Source organism: Lactuca saligna, chromosome 5 (assembly GCF_052625555.1).
Source record: "Lactuca saligna cultivar CGN05327 chromosome 5, ASM5262555v1, whole genome shotgun sequence".
In the NCBI taxonomy this organism is placed as follows: Eukaryota; Viridiplantae; Streptophyta; class Magnoliopsida; order Asterales; family Asteraceae; genus Lactuca; species Lactuca saligna.
Window position 1 is genome coordinate 181,334,257 of NC_136421.1, and position 8,230 is coordinate 181,342,486.

The window sequence follows — 8,230 nt, forward strand, 5'->3', positions numbered from 1 at the left end:
CCGATATTTACCTGTCAAGGCTTTCATTCACAACCAATTACTTTTTCCATTCTATGGATGATGTAAATGATATTACGACGAGAACATAAGTCAGTTTGATTTTATTTAAGAAAATTTACGATTTCACTGAAACATGATCCTGTTGAAAAATCTTTAAATAGAAACACAGATGGTTATGATTGCATGCTATTAGTACTGAAGTTTCATCTCCTTGGAAAAATGCAGGATTACACAATGTCAGATTATCTATGCGAAGACTTGATAATTGCAATCTTCACAAGACTGCCACCCAAATCCCTCCTCCGGTTTAGATCACTCTCCAAATCATGGTATTCTTGTATTTCTAGTCCCTCTTTCATCCGCATGCACGCTTCTCGATCCACACAAAAACTCCTCCTCAGACATCATCTTCGTTATGGCTTTGAATACTAAGCCTGCCTAATTGTCCGCGGAGACCTAGAGACCCTTTGGAAGGGTTTGGGCTTGCGCATGGGTTTGGTTTCGACCCAATAGGGGCGACATTTTTCTATTTCCTATTACCGTGTGGCTGTTGCTCAACAGTCATCAATAATGTGGCTGTCGTCCCTATTTTTGTCGCCCCTATTGATGCATGTCGCCCCTATTGGTGCCACCCCTATTTCTAAATAATTTTTTTAATAAAAAATTATTGATTGCAAGATTACTATATGATTATGATGTTCATCTTGAATGGAGTACATCCATGTTCTGCCGTATATTCGATTCAAATGGTTCAAGATTACAAAAAAATGACCAAATAAAATAAATAACAAACACAAAGTATAAAAAATATTTACATTAATCTAACAAAGTTTACATATGTTGAAACATAGATAGGTTGTTCAAGAAGGAAGAGATATGTGCCCAAAAGAACATATGTTGGCACAGTTCTGTCCTACCTAGTCTCATCGACAGAATGCTTCATATCATTCAGCGTGAGCATCAGAGAGCTGTTGACGCTGCACAGAAGCAATGATAGGTTGATCCAAATCGGTTAAGATCAATGTTATTATGAAGACAGAAGATCTTGAGTATTTAGAGGGTGAGAGAGAAGAACACATGTTGACAATGTTAGTAGTATAATGTACAATGTATTCTCCTTTGGTAAAATAAAATTTCACAACAATTTTTGAAACAGACAAGTTATAGTGAACTAAATTTTAGCAGATTATGTTTACAAAGCCAAAATATAAGGTAGCCAAGCATAACGTTGAAGTCATAAAGTAACATTGTCTAACACAAGTAAAATCAAATCAAATAAGTGTTATTGTCCCTGAGTGCATTGAGCAAAATTTTGTTCTCAAAGTAAAAAACCTTTCCTTTATTGCAATCAAAGAGAACTTTGTAACAAACATCATAAAGTTGATTAATGGAGATAAGAATGCTTTTTAGGCCCTGACATAAAAAACATTTTTCCAGCTTGAACAATAAGTGTAGTGCTAGAAATATGCTCATCTGTAATTTCTTCACTACTCACTTCACCCTGATAAGATTCATCTAAGTCACTGATCAAATACATTGTTTCCTTCCAAGAAACCAAAGCTATAGATTTTTCTGTGCTTGATTCCTTCATGATTTATGTACAAAGAGCTTTGGTCTCTTCGTAATTTCATAGATTTCCAAACAAGGAGTTGAGATCCATGAGATTGATCTTCTCATTGATTTTAATAACATCAACATGATGTTCCCATCCTTTTCCAAGGCAATCCGAGAATTTTAAAACTTAATGAGAAGAGTTCTTGACGACTCACAACCTGTGCATATCATTCACCAAACAATTAAACTTGCTAATGGTTTGAGTTAGAGATTCACCTTATTGAGCGAAAAAATGCCCATATCTCCGATAAGGTTGTTGGTGGTTGTATCTTGAACTTCTATAGTGCCTTCTTAAGCCATCGTCAGTGTCTACATTATCTCTTGAGCTAAATTACAATTATGTACTAGATGATACATGTGATATGGAAGAAAGTTTCCTATAGTTGCTCTAGCTTTCACATCAAGGCTAAAAAGTCTCTTGTCATCATCTTCATAACTAGTCTCTTGCTTTTGCTTCAAGGGACCAACAGGAGCGTTGTTAACCATAGGTTGATGTATATGAACATGAGGACACTACTAGAAAAATATCCTTTAATGACACGTAGACCATGATACACGCTGTTTTATGATATGCAAAAGTGTGTGCCCTAAAAATAATGTCAGTTCTTCCAAAATGTGAAGATTTAGGACGTGCATTTTCGCGTGCCCTAAAATTAGTTTAAAAAAAGGCGGACGTCACCTATCTTAAAAAGCGTATCGTGAAATCATGTCGCTTTATATTTTTTTTTTAAAGAAACGCGCATCTTCATCTAGTAGCTTCATCTTTAGTAGCAGCGGGAAAAGGAATTCCCAAAAAAAAAAAAATAGAAAAGTTGAAAACCCCGCCATTGCAGGGACCATTATCTAGGGCTTTTTCAAGGAGTGCTCTCTGTAATATTCGCTCCCTCACCCCACCTCCTATCGGCGACCTCATGTCATCTTTTTCACCAACGACCTTGGCTCATCTCTTTCCACCAGTGACCTTAGGCTCACCTCACCTCATTGAAGACTACAATGATTGCTCAACTTTACAAGCCCTAAGTATGATTATGGTATGTTTTTGGTTTACAAACCCTAAGAGGTTAAGAGGGACTAGAGAGAAAGAGAAAAATGGTGATAGATGATGATAAGGTAAAGTGAACTCGAGATTTGCTATCGAGCTTCTCATACTTCTGCTCCCATCAACACCATATCAAGATTTGCCACTCTCGACACTATCAACACCACCTCCTTCGATACTGATCAATACATGAACAATCTTGTACGCCCTCTCATCTCATGTTGAAATTGTATCCCTTAGATATTTTCTCTCTTCTTTTATCTCTTAATGTTGTATCAAAATCTGGGTTATATTTACAATTTAATTGAGCCCATTTCATATTAGAGGTAAATTGTTTCTCTCTAAGGGAATCAAGTGTATATACATATCACTATGCTATTCAAGACTTACACTGAAGGTTCCACATTACCCTTATTCTAGAGTTAGAAATCTAGATTTCTCCATGTAGCCACTTAGAGGAGTAAAATTGTTTAATTAAAGAGTCAAGGTTGAACTTGTACGTTAGTTGTGTCTTTCTCCTGACCCTATCTTAAGTTACAAGAATCTTGAGTCTTTAAAGGTCAAGTTAAATGACCTATATACCCTTTGTTGAAAATTAAGTTAAATCTACCCCACATCCATCAAGTCTTGCCATTATAATTATAAATAACCTAAGCGCACTATAAGAAAACTGTAATTGTTCTATAGCCCCCCCCCCCCCCCCTTTTCTTTATACTACTTAAAGCCTTTAGAATTCTCTCATTGTAAGAATTCTAAGAGTAATTTCAAGTTTCTTCCCCATTTACCTATTTCTTCTTACTTCACTTGCTTCACTTAATTACTAATCATTTATTTTAGTAAGCATGTTTACTTCTTTCTCCAACCATTTTCCTCATAATTTCTTAATTTTCCCATTCTACCCTCGTTGTGTTCTGTTCTGTTCGTGTGGTAACATAACAATTAACAGGTACACTGCATTTTCTGAGCTATTACCACTTCACAACTCCATTATTGAAGGTTGATAAGATTTGTCAACAAATCTCTACCACCACCCTTACCATTAATAATTCCATCACATTCTCCACCCCTTTTGCTACTTTCACCTTCACTGCATCTGCAAACTTTGAAGTCAAATTCCCTCAAGAATCCAGGTACCCCCTTTTTTTACAATACAAATGTATAGACTTCCATTCATTTTTTTATTATAGCTTAGCACCCTACTTTGACTTCTAATTCTTCCTATTTCAACATTCTACTTTGAAAATCTACCAATTTATATCAATATCATGAAAATGACCTATTTACCCTATGTTGAAAATTAAGTTAAATCTATAATAAATATTTCATGATCTTTTCAGGTACAATTTAAGGAAGGGAGTTTTCAGTCTCCAAAGATAAAGTCAAATGTAAGCCTTCCGGAAAGTGTTGAGATTTTTGGCCAAAATATAAATTTTTCAGCTGTACAGTAATCTCTGAACCTTATGTTTGATACTTATATTATTCACCAACATCGTTTTTGATGTGGGATTATCCCCAAACCGTTGCTAGAAACCACCTGTCACCATAATTAAAACCCTATTTTTGGTGAATGGAAAAAATTAATCTATCGAATTAAGCAAGTTTGGGATCTTGATTTCTTGTTGCAAACGATTATTGATACATTGATCCATTCAACCAGTTTACAAGTTAGATGACTAAGCTTGTTTGTGAAATTAAAAACTAGTTTGTTATCGAAGTTTTTTGAAAAATGTAAAACATTACTTTTGGTATTTTATAGATTTAAAGTGATATGGTAGATACAAATAGCATATACAAAAAAATTGTCCCACAAAATTCAATGAAATCTAATGAATCAAACCCTTTGCCAGAGGCTATGGCAAGTTTAGCAGGTACCATTTCAGGTCAAGCTCCTCTTAAGATTCAAATCCCAGGTGAAAGAACAAAATCCTGGCTTTTAACCCATGAAATTCCAAACAAATTTGTGATGGCTGGGATTTGGGGCTAACCTTGAGACTGGTATCCCAACTTCCTGTACACAAGGCACTCCCATCAGCGGACAAATCCAAACAGCTGAGAGGAGCCTCATGTGAGTTCTGGAGAGTTCAGATTTAAAACCACCCGCCCTCATTCAATTTCAAATGTAACTTTTAAGTAAAACAGTCATTCAGATTTCACACCCACCATCTTGCATTTATATGTATTTACCTTAGCCAAAAGAGTATCCCATACGAAGCAATCACCATTAGAGTTGCTAGCAAAGAGCAGAAAACCTGATATGAAGAATGCAATGGAAGTGACATCAGGGATGTTGTTGTTATTATCGTGTTGTGGGTGAGTGTAGACTTGAAGCTGGTGTCCAATTCTGATGTCAAAAGTTCTACACGTTCCATCATCTAATCCAGTTTTCCATCTGGGAAAATTTTCACTGAATTAACATCCCCTAAGTGCCCCTAAAAAGTTCTAACTGCCGGACTTGCTACCCGTGTGTCCCAAATAAACTTGGACAAGGATTTAAGGATTTCCAGATGTGATGGTGGCCTCTTTGTTCTTTGATCAACTTTTCTGTCTTTTGTGTTTTGCCAGATCAGATGCTTATGAACCCATACAATTCACTTATCTTTTTGCTCTGTATGTTGAACTTTCACCAGGCATATGGGGACTCCTCATTCCAGGATTGTAAGAAAGCATCTAAAGACGTAATGTAGGTTATTGTTAACAAACTTCAGGTACGTTCATTGTTAATTTGTTTCTTATAATTATTCAGATCCTTATATAGCCGTTTGGAATATATGTACTATCAAGAATAAAGAGAAAACAATATTGTGCATCTGGTCTTTCAGGATAACTAGTTTTTGTGTTTCGATCTTTTATATTTATATTTATTTTCATTTTCATGACTTGTAGATGTTACTTTTCAGGAAATTGGTTCCTCATTGTCATTTTCAGGTGGTGTAAGCTTTTGATCTTACTAAAGTGTGTCACACCTTTAGAGCAACTGAGGAAAGGCTATTGCAACCGAAAACAGTTATATATTTTGAAATCCATGAATGTAGGATTTTCATTTGTTCATGTCACAACATTCTACTTATGAGAAAAAAGTATCTTTGTGACAATATATCATACTTGATTTTTTTTTGTAGCTAAACTTGATTGTGTGATTAACAAAAGCTATTTTGTTTCAGCTAATGCTCAAGTCATTACCTGCCATCAAGCCTGGTGGACAGCAGCCCAATACACCAGGTGGCAAACCAATGATATGGAGGATTTTTAGGTTATATAGTTAGGGAAAACCTATTAATAACAATGTACAATTAGATCCCCTTAATACGAATGTATTACAATTTTTTAACATGATGTTATTGGATGAAATTGATTGCTTTAGTATATATCTTTTTATACATTTTTGTATTATGCGTGAATCAATATCGTAAAGGCACGTCGTATGTGCATATCGTAAATGGTTGCTGAAGTTTTTGACACGCAAATGTGTGTCATCTTTATTTACGACAGAGCTGTAATGATACGCAATGCGTGTCCTAAACGCGCGTCATAAGATTACGACTCACAAATGCATGTCGTCTTTCTTTATGACAACGCCTTCCTTGATACGCATTATGTTTTGTAACTGCGCATCGTAAATGTGTGTCGTAAATGCGTGTTGTAAATGTGCATCATAAATAGACGACGCACAAAAGCGTGTCGTCGCTCGTTATGACTTGGCCTTCCTTACACATTTGTGCATTGTCCGAGCGTTTTACAACATTCATTACACGTCATAAAAGGCTGTTTTTCTTGTAGTGGAAACCTTCTAAAAAATCATAAGAATTCATAGTCCATGGTTCAAGAACAACCACATACTTATTTTTCCACATGGTGAAATTGTGCTCATCGAAAGGAGGAATCTTGTTGAGAGAAAATGATTTTGGATTATAGGAGGTCGACATGATAACTTGACTTTATCAAAAACCTGCTCTGATACCAATTGAAGGGTTGTATCGATTGGATACAATTCAAGTATAATTAACAAAGAACAAACTAACTAAATTAAGACTGGACATGAAAATAAAGAACACGAGTAATCATAAAGATGTCTTTCACCAAGAGAACGAAGGTTACAAAGAAAGCCACCGAGACTTACATTAGGGTTTCACGCTAATGTTGATTATATACAATTACATAGAAAATATCGCACTAATTATCGGGTGTATACCTATTGTAAGTAAAGATCTAATCCATATCACCAAGATTAAGGATTTGATATCTATTCCATACATATATGTATAACTGCCTAATATACGAAGATTACATAAGATCATTATTGTCACACCCCGAAAACCGAAGGCGGAAACATTTCCGGGGCGGACTCCACGTTGAATATCAAATCCAATGTACATAGTAAGCAAGTAAATAACCATTACATTACATATTAGAATTTACATCTGTTCAAAAGTAAGTGTTACAAGTAATGATACATATGTGTGTGTGTGTATATATATATATATATATATATATATATATATATATATATATATAGACAAAAGTAGAGACGAATCTTCTGTACGCTCCGTCTTCTCCAAAAAGGATCGCTGAGTACCTGTCTAAAATGGACCTGAGAATACAAGCAGTTTGAAAATCAGCATAAAGCTGGTGAGTTCATAAGCGGTTTTGTTTTCTGAAATTGTACAAGTTCCTTTCTGTTTTCTAAAAAAGTTTCACACCAAGAAAATCCCATATTTTCTTAAAAGTTGGTTACCAAATCCAAAATGTAATGTAAAAGATGTACACTGAAAACATGATTGTTCTTGTGAATTGTAAAGTTTAGTTATTTAAATTGTTGCACGTTTCTGGTTCCGTACTACTACTATTACCCAGGAAAATGCTATATTTTCCTAAATGTGTGTGAAGTGTTATCAAATTTGAAAGTAATGTACAAGTATCTACCATACTTAAAGTGTGTGTGTGGAGTCTCCTGAAAGTCTGATTACCTTTAAATGTGCATTAGTTTTTATACATATATAAAACTAATAAATACATGCAAAGTATTCATAATATCGATTGCGAATCCTTAACCATACTTCAGACTAGATATGACTTGAGCTGAGGTCGGTATCTTTTTATGACTTTTGTCACCCTTGAACCTTGCGGTTCGATTGTAGCTAGCAGCCAGGTGCGGGATAGTCAGTCCCGTATAGATCTATACACTCAAGTCACGTTCTCCCTTCTGGAGATTCTAGTTACAGGGATAGTCCTCCACTCTCTCGTGCCAAGGGAAGTGTTACAAAGGACGTGTCTCCAATCTTTAAGATTACTCTTTACTCTCGTGTCTAGGGGGAGTAGTATCTATGACTGACTAAGTTCTAATGATGCCTGTCCTTCACACTCGATCCTAAGGGGTGTTTTATTAAGGACAATACAAATGTTCTATGATTTCTATCAGTAAAAGTGTGAACAATCAACTGTGAAGTATAAAGTATAACACTATATAATAAGAATTGAAATAGGTTTGAAGAACAATTCTATAAGTTAAACCGTTTGTTAATATGCTTTCAATTCTTAAAGGTGTACGGATTATGAAACCATTTAAATGAAATAATGAAT

General features: G+C 35.2%; 1 pseudogene; it reads left to right on the forward strand.

Moving 5' to 3' along the window:
• Window positions 1-219: 219 nt before the first annotated feature.
• Window positions 220-5,185, forward strand: LOC145046006 (putative plastid-lipid-associated protein 3, chloroplastic; annotated as a pseudogene).
• The last annotated feature ends 3,045 nt before the right edge of the window (window positions 5,186-8,230 follow it).